Consider the following 18584-nt stretch of genomic DNA (forward strand, 5'->3'; position numbering starts at 1 on the left):
TAAAAAATATTGATATGCTCACCTCTCCGGCGGCCCCTGGATTTCACGCTGGTAACCGGCCGGCTTCTTTGTTTAAAATGAGCGCGTTTAGGACCTTGCGAATGACGTCGCGGCTTCTGATTGGTCGCGTGCCGCTCATGTGACCGCCACGCGACCAATCAGAAGCCGCGACGTCATTCGCAGGTCCTAAATTCCTAGAATTAGGAGTTTAGTGAATGAGAATGACGTCGCGGCTTCTGATTGGTCGCGTGGCGGTCACATGAGCGGCACGCGACCAATCAGAAGCCGCGACGTCATTCGCAGGTCCTAAACGCGCTCATTTTAAACAAAGAAGGCGGCCGGTTACCAGCGTGATGTCCAGGGGCCGCCGGAGAGGTGAGCATATCAATATTTTTTATTTTAATTCTTTATTTTACACATCCCTATGGATCCGATACCGATACCCGATACCCGATACCACAAAAGTATCGGATCTCGGTATCGGAATTCCGATACCGCAAGTATCGGCCGATACCCGATACTTGCGGTATCGGAATGCTCAACACTACTTATGAGCGCAGTGTCACGTATAGTGAATACAATTGACAGGTCATAGAGCGATAATTTGGTATAGCATTTGCTGACATCTGTTCAGTAGCGATTTGTGTTCCATGTCATATATGTACTCCATAAGCCTTGTATTGTTTTTAACTTTAGTTTTTAATATGTGCTTTTTGTATTTCTATGGTTTGTGGGAGGGATTTGGTGGCGGGGTGTGTCTGGCCGGTGCACTATATCCGCTGTCTGTCCTGAGCACAAATCGACCCGTAGAAGCGCAGGCATAGCGCAAAACGGCCGTCGTCCTCCCCTGCTCACACGAGCTTCGGCTCCCTCTCCCCCGGCCATGACTTTTATCTGGAGTTGTCGTTGTTAATAAAGAAGTAACTTTACCGAAGACTGGTGAGTGCCCTCATTTTTTACTTACAAGGAGCGCATATATATATATATATATATATATATATATAGCTCTGGAGAATTAATTCCAATCTTTTGGTATGATCAGCCCGATCTGATCCTATCTTTCCAGTGATCGGCCAACACAAGTTGGAATCAGTAGGCCTCACTACATTATATTACCCTCAAAGTTTCCCTTGAAGGCAAAAATCACATAGTATTTTATATCAGCACCTTACAGTCTAGCATTTTTCACATTTGTGCAAAATAAACTTTGCAATAATTATGCATAATGGAATTGTTTTAATACAATGTTAAATGGTTAAGTAGCTTACCAGAGTCATGCAGAAGGAACTGCTGCTGGACACCATCAATACTGATCTCCTGGAACTCCAGGGGGATAACAAGTTGATCAAGGGTTTGAGGTAACCTTGGGATATTGCCAAGTTGCCTTGCTAATCGTATTGTCCTCTTCAGTGATGCTTTCCTTGGGAGAAGTGCTGCAACATTAGAATGGGCTCCTGAAACGACGTCTGTGAGAATCTGTTGTGGTGTCTCCTGTGTTGTCCTTGCCCTGGTGACTGCCTCATTAACAAGTCGGATTGCTTCAGGTCTTGCAGCTTGTGCTGCATGACTGAGAAGATTGACTACTTTCACAACTTCGCCAGATTCTTCATTGGTCCAAAAACGTCCCTTGCAAGTCGACCGTTTTTCACATACCCAGATGGAATGGACATCATCAGCGGTTCGTTTGGAAAATAAGTGAATGTGATTCTCATGGACCAACTTCCTCCTTCCACGTTTGGACAGAACTGAATTCATAGTTGTAGAAAGTGAATTGCTGTGGAAGCTGACTGATTTTTTGTGGCAGTACACTTCTCTCTTTGTGGAGATTTCAGACACTGCTATATTCTGATGTACAGGTGGAATAAAAGCTAGTCTAATGTTTTTCAAACGTTTTTATTGGTATTTTCAATTTTAAACAGGTACAAATGAGAGAAAGGGGAAGGAAATAAACATAGGGTAGGGAAAAGGAAAGGAATCCCCAAGTGAAATGGGGAATGAAATATCAGGCATTAGAAAACAGACCATAAATTGGTAGCTTAAATATACTACATATATATGTCACTAACAAAGGGACGAAAATTAAATTAGTCTTGCGATGCAGTATAGTAAAAATAAGCATTAGCAGTAAAGAAAAATGTTGCTTAATAACTAGGCCCAAGAGAATAGACAAAAGAATACAAGTCAGAATTAAAGTAGCCTGTGCGATGAAGTAGAATAATAATAAGCATTTACAGTAAAGAAAAATGTTGCTTAATAGCTGGGCCTAAAAGAGAAAACAACCATATACATGTCGGATTCAAAGTAGCCTAAGTATAGAGATATACTGTATGAATATGATGCCTACTTATAAACACAATAAGTGGAATATCAGATAACGTCGCTGAAAAGTCAATATTATATGATGCTCAGTAATATTAGTATACACGTTTTTTATAGCCTGTGAGATAAAAGTAGATTAAAGGTCGCATAATGTGTGAAATAATGCCTGCCCAAGTCCCAGAGTGCACATGGCACCCCTAAGACCTAGTGGAGGAAAGTTCGGTTTTGATCCAAGAAACAATCAAGTAACGAAAAAAAAATTAAAAAAAAACTTTTAAAGTGGAATTAAGTTGTTACAGCTAGTCAAATAACAGATTTTTGTAGATTGTTCAACCAGAACAGTTACCCTTCAAGTTGTTGGTAGGGAACTGGATGTGGCTTCAGAGGAGTTGATTCCAATGCGTTTTAAAAATTCAATACCCTCGTCCGGAGAGGCAACATGAAATAAACCTGACGGAAGTCTCACCCGGAGGGTTGATGATCTTGTCCAGGAGTAAGAGAGGCCTGCACGCAGTAGTTCTCTTGTGGTATGCGAAAAAACTCTCCTGTTTTGGAGAGTGACTTTAGACAAATCCTTATAAAAAAACAGTTGCTTGTAAGGGGAAGAGAGAAATCTCGGATTTTTTGAGATACCTAAGAGCGCGTTCCTGACCCAATTTGGGTAAAAAGTAACAATGACGTCACATGATAAATCCCTGGGAAGCGTGGGTGGTCTGCGTATTCTGACAACCTTTTCTATCAGAGGGCCTTCGGTAGAGTTAGGAAATAAGTTAGAGATCATTGATGATACATAACTCTCCAACTGGGAAGCCTGAATTGAATCTGGTATACCCCTGATCTTAACGTTATTCTTCCTTCTAAAATCCTCAAAGTTGTTTAAATTGGCCTTTAGAAGATCCATTTTTTTCTGAATCCCCTCCAATAATTCTGAAGGCTTAGAGATTGCTTGAGATAAGTTTTGTTCGTTTTTATCAAGTTTGTTTTTATATGCAAATGATTCTTGAGCAAGTGAAGTTCCAGTAGCTATGCTAGGGGGGATTGATTCAGTGACAGAGTTTACAGATTTTATTATCTCTTGGAAAAGCTTTTTTATAAAAGCTTGGGAAGCCTTTGAATTAAATGATTGTTTAGGATCAGGGAAGACATCTTTACCACAAATATTCATAGTGGTCAAAAATGATTTGAGGAGATACACCATAAAACCCTCAGTTGGATAGTCATCAGATGCTGGGATCCCTTCCAATGTTAATAAAGCAGGGGAAGAGTTTTTAAAGCTGCGCTTTTTAGGCAATTTAGATGACTCACAGGGAGCCTCACTTGATGTAGAATATCCGGAATAATTATCCGTTTCATAGTCAGAGAAATTAAAGCCCTCACTATTCACAGATGACTCGTTTGATATTGAAAGCTCTGATCCCTCTAAGGATCCATTACAGCTGTTAGATATATTAGTCATTACATCTTCTACTTCTTCCCCTTCCCCCTCCTGCTTTCTTCCTGTAGCTCTGTTCCTATTAAAGTAAGTAATTAGGGACTCATAAAACTCAGAATTATACCCAAGATCATCCATTATAATTTTTTGACTCCTAGATATTTCCCCTAGTGGTGTTTCATTGGGATTCTCTCTCTGCAGCTCTAAGATGTTATGGCAGGGGGGGCTTACAACAGTAGGGCTGTGCTGTAATTGTACTTCAGTAGTGTCATGTTTCCCCTTAATGCTGGTAAACCCAGCTAAGCCCCCTGCGGTGCTATTGTAAGGAGATGACTGTTCATTTAAAATGGGGTAGTGCAGCACATTGCTTACCCACGCAGAAGTCCCTTGATCCACTCCATTCTCAAGTCCGTTTGTTTTATAATCCACTCCTGTAGTAGTAGCGCATTCTTCTTTATCCAGGTTCCATTAGTTCAGCAACCTGTCGCTCCTTTCCATATGCAGCAGCGCTCCCTCTTGTAATTCCAGTGTGAAACTTCCCTGGGGCGATCCCGTTACTGCTTTCTCTGCATAGAGCGGCATTCCTTTCTGTGACCCCTGTTCAGCGGTCAGAGTCGCGGTCTCACTCCGGGTCCCGGCAGCTGTCAGTGTCTTCGGCACAAACTCCTGTGCCCTGTGGTTTAGGCTGCTCCTCCGTGCTTGGCTGGGCAGCTGCAGCTTGCTGGGCTCCTGTAAAGGATGAGTCATCTCTTTGTTCTCATCTGCTGCTTGCTTCATCCCTGCGCCCAGTTCCACCACAGCTCCTTGCTTCTTTCTGCTGCCACTCACCAGTGACAGCACAGCTGGAAGGGGAGCTTTCTTGCTGGTCTGCACCCCGGAGATCAGCTTTACTGCAGGAGTCCTTGGTTTAGCTGGGGTCTGACAGGGTGTCGGCTTCAGCTGTGCAGATCCTCCATGCTTTCCTCCTTGCAGGGACAGCACTCCTCCAGAGCCACGGCTATATTTCTGTCCTGGAGAAGGTTTTCTCTTCACAGGACTGGGTCCATTCTTCTTGGAGTCAGTTCCAGGCATGTTGATAGAGCTTTAGGACCCAAATAATCCACTTTTTGTAGCTTTTTAGTAGCTTGGATCTGGGAAATTACAGGAGCTCCTGTAAAGTAGGTCTGCTCCTGCTCCCGTGCAAACCACGCCCCCAAAGCTAGTCTAATGTAACTTGCAGGACATGTGACCTGCTACTTGTTACATCTGCAACAAAACTTGCAGCAAAGCAGGTCAGTGCTGGGTCAACTTGCAACAAAGCAGGTCAGTGCTGGGTCAGGTAAAAGTTCAAAATTGTTTAGATTTAAGGCCTCTTGCACACTGTAATTTTAGAGTGGTTTCACACTTGTGTTTGTGGCCGCCAGAGGTCAATCCGCTCTGGATCTGACATCCAGCTGACCCCAGGGCAATGCTGGCGGAATGCTGGCATTCCGCTCGCATTGCCCATAGAAGTGAACGGCTCGGTTCCGCGATCTGCAGCCGCCCGTTCGCTTTCATAATGCCGCATTCCGCTATCAGTGTCAGAATAAAAAGAAGAGCTTTTTCTTCTTTTCGTTCCACTGCAGGTTAGCGGAATGCGGCATCACAGAAGCGAACGGGCGGCCTGTAGTGCATATGTAGCGGAAGTGTAAAAGCACCCTTATGCACCCTTATGCTGCCACTGTTTTAGAACTCCAAAGCACGTGCTTTACTGGCATTTTTCAGAGCGCTTTTGTGAGCGCTCTCGGTAATGACCCATAAGATACAGGCTATTGATGAATGCTAAGTGCTCAAAAATAGCTCCTGTAATAAAATAAAAAGAGCTGGCCGAAACAACACCTCGCTTTTCCAGCCATTGACTTATTTACTATATAACTGTCTAAGGGTCACTTTCGTCTTTCTGTCTGTAACGTTTTATTCGTATATTCATTTGTCGCGGCGTCTGTCTGTCTGTCAAGTCGCTGATTGGTCATGGCAAAACGCCCACGACCATTGCCACGACCAATCAGCGACGGTCACAGGCTGCCAGAAAAATGGCCGCTGCTTCACTGCCCTGCACTCACCGCTGACCGCTCACACAGGGTTAATGCCAGCGTTAATGGATCGTGGTGTACCGCACTCCGTTAATGCTGCTATTAACCCTGTGTGACCAACTTTTCACTATTGATCGTGCCTATGCAGCATCAATAGTGAAAAGATGTAATGTTAAAAATAAAAAAAAATTAAAAAAAGTTATTCTCACCCCCTCCGATGTCGTGCTGTCCTCCGCGCCTCTCTCCAGTGCACGCCGTGCCTTCCGGTCCGAACGATGCTATGCGTCCAGGACCTGCGATGATGTCACGGTCATGTGACCGCAACATCATCGCAGGTCCTATGCTCAGACCGGAAGCCACTGCCAGCACTGCAGAGAGGCGCGAGGACTTCAGGGCCCGTGGCTGAGGTGAGTATATCTTTATTATTTTTTTTTTTTAACACGAATATAGTGCCCACATTCCTAGACTATGTGGGCAGTGCAATATACTACGTGACAAGTGCAATATACTATGTCGGCTGGCCAATATACTACATGTGCTGTGCAATTTACTACGTGGACTGTGCAATTTACATGCGCTGTCCAAAATACTACTTCGGCTGTCCAATATGCTACATGGCCTGTGCAATGTACTACGTGGACTGTCCAATATACTACATAACCTGTGCAACATACCACGTGGCTGCGCCTTCTAGAATACCCAATATGTTAGAATCGGGCCACCATCTAGTATATTCAAAATTGGCAATCTTCTTAGCGATTTTCCAGTGCTTAGCACTTGGGAAAGTGGCTACTGTGAAAGAGGTCTTAGGGCTAAAACACAAGGCCAAAATTCCCTGCCTAATTTGGGGCCAAAACATCTGGGGGGCAAAAAGCTGGGGGTGAAACATCCGGGGGCAAACTGCTGGGCGCGAAACATCCAGGGGCGAAACATCCGGGGGCAAAACATCCGGGGGCGAACTGCTGGGGGCGAAACATCAGGGGGCGAACTGCTGGGGGTGAAACATCCGGGGGCGAACTGCTGGGGGCGAAACATCCGGGGGCAAAACATCCGGTGGCGAAACATCCGGGGGCTAACTGCTGGGGGCGAAACATCTGGGGGCGAAATGTGCGGGGGCGAAATGTGCGGGGGTGAACTGCTGGGGGCGAAACATCCGGGGGCGAAACATCCGGGGGCGAAACATCCGGGGGCGAAACATCCGGGGGCGAACTGCTGGGGGCGAAATGTGCGGGGGCGAACTGCTGGGGGCGAAACATCCGGGGGCGAAACATCCGGGGGCGAACTGCTGGGGGCGAAATGTGCGGGGGCGAACTGCTGGGGGCGAAACATCCGGGGGCGAAACATCCGGGGGTGAAACATCCGGGGGCGAACTGCTGGGGGCGAAATGTGCGGGGGCGAAATGTGCGGGGGCGAAATGTGCGGGGGCGAAACATCCTGGGGGCGAAATGTTCGGGGGCGAAGTGTACCTGGGGGCGAACTGCTGGGGGCGAACTGCTGGGGGCGAACTGCTGGGGGTGAAATGCTGGGGGCGAACTGCTGGGGGCGAAACTTCCTAAAACCATACATACGTACACGCTGTAGCCGTGCCACCCGACTGTGACCTCGCTCCTCCTGCTCAGCCTGTGCCGCAGTGGAAGAAGTGCTCTAAAAAAAAACAAAAAAACAAAATTTGTCATACGTGTTGATGTGACAGTGAATACTTACCAATCTGAGGAGGTGAGAACTCACTTCACTGACATGTTCTAATTCAGAAGGCCCAGGACGTTGCTCCTCATCAGAAGAAGAAGAAGACATTCTGATGCATGTAGAAAGAAAGAAATGGCAGAAATTAGGACATGTAGAGACAGAAAATAGAAAATAAAGGCATTGGCTAGGATATACTCACATTGTTCAGGGGCTTGTTTGCTCCAAGGTGCTGTGGTCTGTCTGCTCTGCTTGGCTGTCTGCTGAGTAGTGATCTGCAAATGTCAACTACCTCCCTTTATCTCCTTGTATGTGGGGGGTGGCTTATCAGTGTCTAGACATGTTTCTCTCTGGTGTAACACATGCGTTCACGAATGCAAGCAAACACATGTGCTTGTGAACGCATGCGTTCACATAGACAGCAATGCCTTTTTTTGGAGCATTCCTTCCGACCGCATATGTTTCTAGGCGGCAAATTGACGCCTCTAAAATTACTACATGTAGCGTTTACCGCGCCAAACCGCAGACGACGAAATGACGCATGCGTCGTCAAACGCGGCAAAAAGCAACCGATCGCAGACACATGCGTCCCTAATGTTAAATATAGGAATACACAACGCATACGGATATTTGCGGCAGAAACGCTGCAGTCACAACCGCAAATGTGAAACCGGCCTAAGCAGCTGCCTAGCACTCTGAAAATGAAAATGGCGGAGGACCACAAAGCAGGATAAGGCTATAAGCAAATAGCAAATTAAGAAATAGCAGTTAACAGGAACAGTGGAGATGAACATAAAGTCTGGAAGACCAAGCTAAATTTTATTGAGACCTGCTCAAAGGATTGGTAGAGAGAGGCAAATCATAACCACTGCTTCACTGCAAAAGACCTTCAGTAAGATTTAGCAGACTCTGGAGTTGTGGTACATTGTGTAATGCAATGGCCGATGCTACTGCATTGAAAGCCTATTAGCTGCTTAACTCTGCCACTTCCTAGGCAGGTCCGGTCTTGTGGCACAGTTGGTCCACAAATCCACTTGTGCCACCATTGGGAGTAACACATTGTTCAACTGTTCAGAGACACTTGCACAAATATGGTATTCATGGAGGATTCATCACAAGAAAATATATCTTGCATCCTCACCATAAAATTCAACATTAGAAATATGCAAATGAACATTTAAACAAGCCTGATGCATTTTGGAAACAAGTCCTGTGGACTGATGAGGTTAAAATAGAACTCTTTGGCCACAATTATCAAAGGTATGTGTGGAGAAAAAAGACACAGAATTTGACGAAAAGAACATCTCGCCTAAAATTGTCTCCAGGTCCTGCAGTGGCCAGTCCTGAATGTGTTGTCCCCTGGTCCTGGTGTGGCCAGTCCTGTTCCTTAAGTCCCCTGGTCCCAGTGCTGCCAGTTCCTGATCCAGTATCCTAGACCAGTGTGTCTGAACATAGCCCTAGTCGGTGTCAGCGAAGCAGACTCCTGGGGTCAGGAGCTGCAGTACTGGGTTCTGCCTTGGAGTGATACCTGGCTGCTACCTGCATTTCAGTCTGTCTTTGAGTGGTTTATACATATATTAGATACACATACATATGTTATTGCAGTACTGTTTGTACATTATAAATTATCTGAATGATCTATGCTTCCTCACTGTGAAATCCATACGTTTCCTGAATTCTGACCTCACCTATGCCTTAGATACATTAAAAATGTAAATCTCTGCAACCTGATCTCCATGAAAGCCTCTACTTCCCAAAATCTTCACTACTTTGGTTTGTGATGAGTAACAAACAATGCAATGTCTGCACAATTCTGTGTTGCACTGCATAAATAATTTACTTGATCCCTCACCTTCACCAAGATCAATAAGTACATCTAGGAGATTTAGTATAGGATTTAATCATTATCCAGTCTTTTGGACAAATATTTTATGACTGGACAATCCTTGGATTTTCAATGCTTGTTTGCCAATAAGAACAAGTAAATGATAATGATTTCTGACTTTTTTTTTTAAATTGATTAGTTAATGATTAGTTTCTAGTTGATGATAAACTATACTGGGCACGAAACGTCACTCCCATGTCTAGAGATAAGTCAGTTAATTACTACAGGTTTAATCTCTGGTATTCCAATTGATGTAGACCAATTTGGTTTTTTTGGCTATGCACTGTGTAGGGAACCTCAATACAGTTCCATTTAATTCAATGGGTATGTGTTGGAGTAAATGAGAGAAGAAAAAGTGGCATTCACCCTTCTGTGCAGTATAAGTGTTGTCCTTTATTTGCGATTAGTAGGTTACAATCATTTTTCTGCAGCGGCTGGTGAGGAGAGGGGTGCGGGGAGTGAACGACTGGACAATGGCCGTTTTACTCACTTGCGCTTCTATGGGTCCATGTGTGTCTCTGTAATGATGTCACTTCCTATATATAGGGTGTGACTATTACAGGTGATGAATATACAATTAATATATCACATTAAAAACAATGTTTCTGATACTAAAAAGCGGACTGCACATTAATACAACTTATAAGAAAATTGCCGTATCTAATTTATCATTTAAGCCCAAAGGGCCCTGGGCATTAGCACGCATAATCCATTTGGCCTCACTAGTAGTTTGTTGTGATCTCCACCCTGCGGTGGAAACTTAACTATTTCCAAGCCTGCAAAATGTAGCTGGCTAGGATCGCTGCAGTGTTTTACCTGCATATGTTTAAAAAACCGTACGCGTCCTTTGCCTGTTAATACCGAGTTATAATGTTCACAAAATCTGGTGAACATAGGCCTAATTGTCTTTCCATATAAAAATGATCGCACGGTCAGAATATTGCATAAACTACAAAATTACTTTTACAGGTGATAAAATCTCTGACATAATGCTCTATTGTACCAATTTTTATAGGGTTATTAGTTTTATGCAAATGACAAAAGCTGCAGTTCCCGCATTTATGATTGCCCTGTGGAAGTTTTTTTTTTATCCAATTATTATTATGCGGTAAAAGGCGATTTTGGACCAAAAGGTCACCTAAATTTTTTGTCTTTTTGTAAGCGAACTGCGGCGCTAGTGTAGTTAATTTGCTTAAGTCATCATCTCTTTGCAAAACGTGCCAGTTTTTGCGTATAGTGGCCTGGATTTCTTGATCCATGGGGCTATGTTTAAATGCAAATGAAAATCTTTAGTTGGTATTTGAATTTTTTCCAACATTACTAGGAGCACCCCTTTTGCCCTTTTTTCCTTTTTTAAGGAGGTTTATTTGAGTGAGATTTGCCGCACATGATTCTGCTTGATCTAATAAGTTTGGAGGATAACCCCGATTAATAAATCGCGTTTTTAGTTCTGTGATTTGTTTTTTTATAATTATCCTCACCGCTGTTAATTTTTCTTAATCTCACCATTTGGCTATAGGGGATACTCTGTTTTGTGTGCATAGGATGTGCACTCTGAAAATGTAGCACATTGTTTGTGGCTGTCGGTTTTCTATGAACCGTGGTAATCATTTTTTGCTCTTTAACTTCAAGGCTCATATCCAAGAAGTCCAATTTATTTTTTTACCAAAAGCTGATGTGAAACGCATGTTATCGTCATTGTTTTCATTAAGGAATGTTGCGAAATTGTTAAAGGGACACTGTCACCTGAATTTGGAGGGAACAATCTTCAGCCATAGGGGCGGGGTTTTCGGGTGTTTGATTCACCATTTCCTTACCCGCTGGCTGCATGCTGGCTGCAATATTGGATTGACGTTCATTCTCTGTCCTTCGTAGTACATGCCTGCACAAGGCAATCTTGCCTTGCGCAGGCGTGTACTATGGAGGACAGAGATTGAACTTCAATCCAATATTGCGGCCAGCATGCAGCCAGCGGGTAAGGAAAGGGTGAATCAAACACCCGAAAACTCCGCCCATATGACCGAAAACCGGTCACGCCAAATTCAGGTGACAGTTTCCCTTTAAACTGTATTAATACTTGACTAAGTAGGGAAAGCGTAGTACCTAAATTTAGCCATAAGATGGAGTACAGTAAACTGTTAGTCATAACATTGTGAATAGTCATGAAAGGAGGGGCCACTGTGGGATAAGATAGAGAGCTTCCTGTTTTTTAGCTCAGTGTAGCCTGGGAGCTGAACAAAGTGCCCTGACAGTCCAGACGGCCTTAATACCCAGGACTAGGCAGTGACCACGGAATGTTCCAAAGCAGGAGCCCAGCCATTCACAGCAGCAGACTAGAACAGCAGCAGGCAACAGCAGTGTTGGAACAGAGGCTGAAGGAAAGGCTAGGAGAGTACAGGGACACAGGAGACTCCATAGTGTGGCAACTTATCGCTTGGGCTGATGCCCTCAGATCCAGGGTGAAATGGCTGAGGTATACCCAACCACAGTGAGCTTAAGTAGAGAGGATGCTGCGTTACCGTTAAAGGCAGTGTGTCCCTGTAATGTACTGGAGGCCATAGGAGAATACAGAGCAGTGCTAGAAGGCAGGTCGCTCACCATGTGGTGGCTAAAGTCAGGGGCTGAAGTTCTAGTGTCTGGGGTGAAACAGGCTTGAGAGCACCTAACTGTAGCAGAATTGGCCAGGGAGGATGCTGTGGGACAGTATGAGACTGTCCGATCCGGGTACATGCCGTGTGTCAGTGAAGGAAGTATAGGAAAAGAGGGAGAAATGTGCAATGTGAAGCCTGTTGTTAATGCAGTTAAAACAATGGATGTGCTGTGTAAAGAAACCAGTAAAGTTGTTCAGTTTTCAGTTAATATGGACTGTATCTCAATTCATGTGGAAACGTCTATAGGGAGCCTACAGCAACGCAGAAAGGACCCTGACAGCACAGAAAGTGGAGTCACATGTATGCAGAGTAATGGACATTATTTTCATGTGAGGAGAGGCCAGGGCACAGATGCCCCGGTATCCTCGGCCATGACTACGGCCCTGGCCAAACCTTACCTATACAGAAGGCTGCCAGACGCGATATACTGAAAGATGGGGTCTGTATACACTGAGGGCTGAAAAACGCTATACTTCAGGATGGAGGCTGTATACACTAGAGGCTGAAATGAGCCATATACTGCAAAATGGGTGCTGTATATACAGGAGGCTGAGAGGAGCTATATACTGCAGAATGGGGGCTGTATATGCAGTGGATAGAGAGGAGTGATATACTGCAAAATATGAGTTGTATATACAGGGGCCGACTGGAGCAATGTATTTGTGATTCATTCTAATAATAAAGCAGAAAGAAGCTGTGAGTTTTCTTAAGTTAATTGTTTGTAGCAACATATCGTACAAGTGCCGAGTGATACTGTGGCACCCCAGGAGTCTGGTTGCCACAGTGGCATTGCCTCCCTCCCAGAGGGTGATGTCACACCTGAGAGCAAAGAACGGTCCTCTTACCAGGTAACTTCAGCTTACAACACCTTTCCAGACTCCAGACCAGAAGGGGGAGTTCTAACACTTGTTTTAGGGGAGTTTCCCTATAAATTTTGGCCTGGAGGCGGGGTTAGGGATAGAGAGTCAGTGTGAGTCTGGAGAGCAGACAGTGAAAGAGGAAGGGGCAAGTGAGGAGAACCTGGGGAATTGGAGCTACAACTGAGCTCACCCCAGGACTGAGAGCCAAAGACCAGACACCGGAGTCAGTGGTTGTGTGGAGACGGCAGGCCCAGCAAATAAAACTGGAGGGCAGGAGATTGCAGGTCTCCTGGCCCCAGCTAACACTCTGAGGTACAGCAGCATACGAGAGCCCGGAGTCACCACAAGGGAGTGACACCTGGAACAGGCTCAAGATGCCTGCCATGCGGGGAAATGTTCCATTGCATGGACCGACTGTAACAAGGACTTGTGGGGAGCTTAAGGCACCAAGGACCTAGGGAGTAGTGCAGAGAGAAGGCCTCCAAATCCACCTAGCTAGATGGACCCTGAAATGCTTCCAGGCTGCCCGGATCTCCATGACCACCTGTCACTAGTGCCCCAGACTGCATCTGTTATTAAAGGTAAAAGAAACTACAGTCTTTGTGTCCTCCAGTCCTTTCCCGAACCCTCAGTCCTGCACCCCAACATCCACGATCCCTGATAGACTGTACTCATAGCCCTGGAGCCTTGCTCCACCTGTGGGGAGCAGAGCCATGTCGGCTGTGACACCATCGACATCAGCGGCCCCCTTAAGCAGCGTCAGCTACCTAATGCTAAACACCACAGGTGGCGTCATGTGAAATCCCCTACAAACATTCCCTCATCAATTTTATTGCATGCCTAGGCCACGGACTAGGTCAGTGCTGCCGTGACCACCCCTTTAAGAATCGTCCGACCCAGTGCCAAGTACCCCACGGCCCTAGCGGGCATCGCAATACACGAGACTCCAGACTAAGAAGGGGCCTACTTTTCCCACGGGCTATAATTTGCCAACCACTCCCTGATGTAAAAAATCCTAGACCATGTCATGAACATTGCCCTCTAGCTGCACACGTGACTTGAATGTGACTGCAAAGGGGATCTCTGCATCTCACACTTATCTGCTTACCTATTGCAATAGGTTAACAGTGAGCTAAGCGCACCCATTAGCCAGTTCACACATTCACAACACAGTAATTGCTGCAACTGCTCGCCATTTTGTTAGACCAGCAGAATGTCAACTTTGTTTAAAATACTGGTACACCCACACACACTGCTTTCCAGCTCACAACAAATACAATCTAGCATTCTGACATACACAGGTTTTGAGCAGCAAGCAACAAACTTGGCCAGCTGAGAGGAGAATGCTTAATTATATTCAAGGAAAGACAGTTTCAGGACATAATTCTAACTTATGTTATATTTTTCCATCGGACCCTCCTCGTGGAATAATGTGACCACCATGATTCCCAGCATATTCTTACATACCAAACATGACTATAATGTATCCATAATTTGGGTTGATATTACATTTCTGTGGTTTCCCAAGGCCAAGATTCTGGCACTTGAACCACATACTGTCATGACTGTTGTCGAATATCCCGGGACCAGGGGCTCCTTCCCTGTCCCTAGCGCTAGGGGCGCCCTATGTAACCCTGCTCCCTGGATTACTTCTATAGGTGAAGATGCTGGGACCATGTACCTTGCTGAGCTCTTGAATCCACCCTTAATCTTTTTCCTCCTCCACTCATGGAAAGGGGTATTAGTATTGTATGAAAATACACAAACCAGACTAACAAGGTTTACTTAAAGTGATAAAGGAAAATACCAATCACATTAATATACACTCACAAACTTCAGAGTGGAACACTGTAGAGTGAAGGAAATGAAAAAAACAAATAGGAGAGGATGAGCAAATGCACACTATCAAATAACCAAGCAACAGTCTTTAGATAAACACCCCAAATGCCTCCTCAAACAACCAACTATACCAGCTCCAGAGCCAGGCAGCAAGAAACTAACACTGGCATCCCTGATAGTCAGTGTCGAGTATATATAGGACAGTGGAGTGGCCAACACTGAACGGCTGAGACCATCAACGCTGGAAAGCTCTAGCAACTCTCAACTGAGCAGCTTAAACTCCTGCACTGCTAGAAGAAACCTGCACCATTTAATATGATGATGAGGTGCAGGAAATCAAATGCTGCTGTCTTCTGGCACCTCTCTGTCATCGTAAACCCGTGTCACATAGACAGATATGTCCCCCAATCACAGATATATTCATGGATTGTGTTGACATCAGATATTTTGAGATTATTATAAAGAAGGCATAGAAAAATTGCGTCATGAAATAGAAATTCCATTGTGTCATGTAATGTCCCTGGAATTGGTTAGAGATGTCAAGTCTATATTAGGGGTAATTACCCTTACCTGCATATTATTAGTACCAGAAGCAGACACAGACAGAAACGGGCTCTTGTACAGGAACAATTTATATTGTTCAAATATTTTGAAATGTTCATCAAATAAACAGAATTAACCAAAAAAAACGGGAAAGGCATGGATGGTAATTTCTGTGAGGTCTTTTAATAGGAGGATGTTTTCATAAAGAGAAGGTAATCTATTGGAATTTCTGGTTATTGATAGCAGATCATTCCTTGTTTGAGAAGAGCAGAAAGAAACAATGGCCTCTCTTGGGATTTCAGCTGCTAAGAACTGAAGTTTAGGAATTCTTAAAGCATTGGACACTATTTTGTCGTTAGTCGGGTAGCGAGTCCTCCAAGCCATAATTAGTTTCCATGTTGCATTTTTTCTTCTGAATTGTTTGATTCATTAGCGAATTCATTTTTTTAGATCTTCGATAATAGGGCAGTCAAAGGATAATAAAAAGGCATTGCATATATTTCTTACAAATTCCTTGGAACGTAATGCATCAGTAGCTGGAATATCATCTGTTAAACTCCTGCTTCTAATGTACTGTATCGATTATTTCCTATTTTGTCCAAATTATTGTTTTGGAGAGATTCCTGGTCAATATTAAACTGATTGTTTATGTTTATAGTCTTCATAGCTAATGTCCGAGATCTCAGAGGGGTTGTAGGCTTGTTTTGAATTTAAGTCCTTTTTATTATTATGCTGAGAGTAGTGTTGTGGGCGTGGCATAAAACTGAAGGGATTCCCCCTTTTTTAGATTCATGCATATAGGACTATTTGAACCTGATAACAACCTATGATAAGAACCTTGAGTGGATAAAACTTCAGTAGTAAAAAAAATCCTCTGGGCTCATTTCCTGGTATTCTCTAATCTCTATCACCATGCTGACTGCATCTAAGTGATATTAAGCAGACTCCCTCCCAGGTGCCTCATATATATCTGAGCCACTCATATATCCTTTATTGTTATGGATATCACCAACCAAATTCCCCATTGGAAATAAAATGTAGATTATCATAGCATGAATTCTCTGAGTTCCAATCCAACAGGAACTCCTTGATCCATTAGAGCTGTCTGGCTCTCTGCTCTTCTCAGAAACCTGGAAAGAGGTGATTCTCTGTATCTGCCCAGGAGCTAGTTTCATTCATCTCAATTTCTGCACCCCTTGACTCCTGCCATCTCCATTTTGCACCTGTTACTTAATAAATGTTGATTTAAAAGGAGCTGCAGGGAAAGCAGTCTGATCCTGTGCTTATGCAAGAGCTGCATAGCATAGCTCAGTCTGCCAGATTCATTGCACTTGCCATCTCCATCACTTTGCTCTTAGTCCCATTCCTGTGTCTGTGCTGGATCCAGACTCTTGTCTCCCTGATGGAATCATAGTCCCTGTGTTTCGATCTCCCTTGTTTCTTATAGCTGAGCCACAGCTGCTCTCCTTTTGACTGGTTCAGACCCGGGACGAGCCGCAACCACGGCCTCCTGTTTCCGACAGGAGGACAGACCTCGTACTCCACACTTCACCACTGCGGACATACGATTCCTGGGTCCTGTTTGGTGATGGTCTTCTGTTCACCTTTTGGACCAGGCGTCAGCATCCTGGACATGGCTTTCAAAGTGGGGTTCAATCCACTCCTCTGCTCTGGTGACATCACTACTACTGCATGGGGAACAGGAGAACTTGCATCGTTCAGCTTCATCTTTCAAACTTCCATTAAAGCTTGGTTCTTCTTTATTGCAGGTATTCCACTTCTTAATTGTAATCCAGCCATGGTCCAGTGATTCTACAGCACTTTCTGTGCTGAAAAGGGTCTACTTTGGAGTAAATAAAGGTAGCTTTTTTGAATTAAATACTGGAGCGCTTGTAAAGAACAGTCGCTCCGGACCGTCAGCAAACCACGCCCTCTCAGGAACAATTTATGTGATCTAATATTTCATCATAATGCACAATTCCACCTACTTTGGAGGTAGAAGCGGACCCCTTTACCTCTGGGGCCCCTGAGCACCAGCACAAGCTGCACCAAGGGTATGTCAGCCCCCGATGAACACCTTTATAATGAGTTACTATACAGTGAAAACATTTGGTCCTCCAATAAACTGTTGATTCCGTCTTAATTTAATTATTTATTCTACAACAGTGGAGATTCTTCCAGGTGTGCAGTGATATTAAATTTGTATTTCTCTAATCCATAACAAACCATGTTTGGTTAGGTTGGCCCACTGAAGCATTACAAAGAATTGATGTGTAGAGCTAAACTACACTGGCTAGACACGTATAAAAGCATATATATTGGAACTTTTTATGTCTTCTTATTCTTTAAATGAAAACATAAATGACTAAATACTTTATAAGCTAAAAAAGGTTACATTGTATTAACAAAGGTAATATTTTCTTATATAATGAAACAGTTGACACAATTTGGAATATTTTCCCTTAAACAGTATTTTATTTTTTGTCATGCTCATTCCAAAATATACTTAGACATCTTTTCCTTCCTAGGAAGTTATTGTCATAGAATCTCTAGTATTGGATGATAAGGAGACAATGATCTAGGCACTAAAATTGTTTAGAAAAATGTTGAGAACCAGTTGCGGTAAGTGATTTTCCAGTTTAGTTTATAAATGTTACATTGTAGATGAGAGGAGACAGCACACTTTATTTTTCCTGTCTGAGACTTTTCCCATTGTCCACCAGTAACATCCTGCACAACTGGTCTGCTAGGACATTCCATATTCAATCCTTTAAAAAACACAGGGTTAAAAAGTATTTCATGATATAAATAAAATAATAACTTACATGAAGTACTTCACAATAAATAAACACATTTTGGAAATAGAACACTATCCATAAGAATAAAACACATGCACAATAAGGTGGATAAAACTTTTTGGATCTCATTTTGGATCTCTGTTTCTTCAGCTAAGGCAAAACTTTTTTACATAATTGATTTTTAGCTTCGCAGTTACAGGCTTAGTACACAGCTTTGTAGTCACAGTCATTGGCACACAGTTTGGTTCACAAATCCGCGACACATGCGCAAAGAATCTGCAGACAGAATCCAAAGGCTTCTGGCAGATTTTGTTGCAGATTGGGCTACAGATTTCACCCTACTCTCTTACAAAACACTGAATATTGTGGAATCTGCAATAAAAATCCGAACAGGAATGAGCATGCAGATCTGAAATGAGAAAGCGCTAGAATGCAGCTGTTAGTGGATAACTTTTTTTAATATATTATTCTTTGCCAAAAGCACTGCTAAACACTATATAAAATAGAATAATAATACAACATC

This window comes from Ranitomeya imitator, chromosome 3 (assembly GCF_032444005.1).
Source record: "Ranitomeya imitator isolate aRanImi1 chromosome 3, aRanImi1.pri, whole genome shotgun sequence".
Lineage (NCBI taxonomy): Eukaryota > Metazoa > Chordata > Amphibia > Anura > Dendrobatidae > Ranitomeya > Ranitomeya imitator.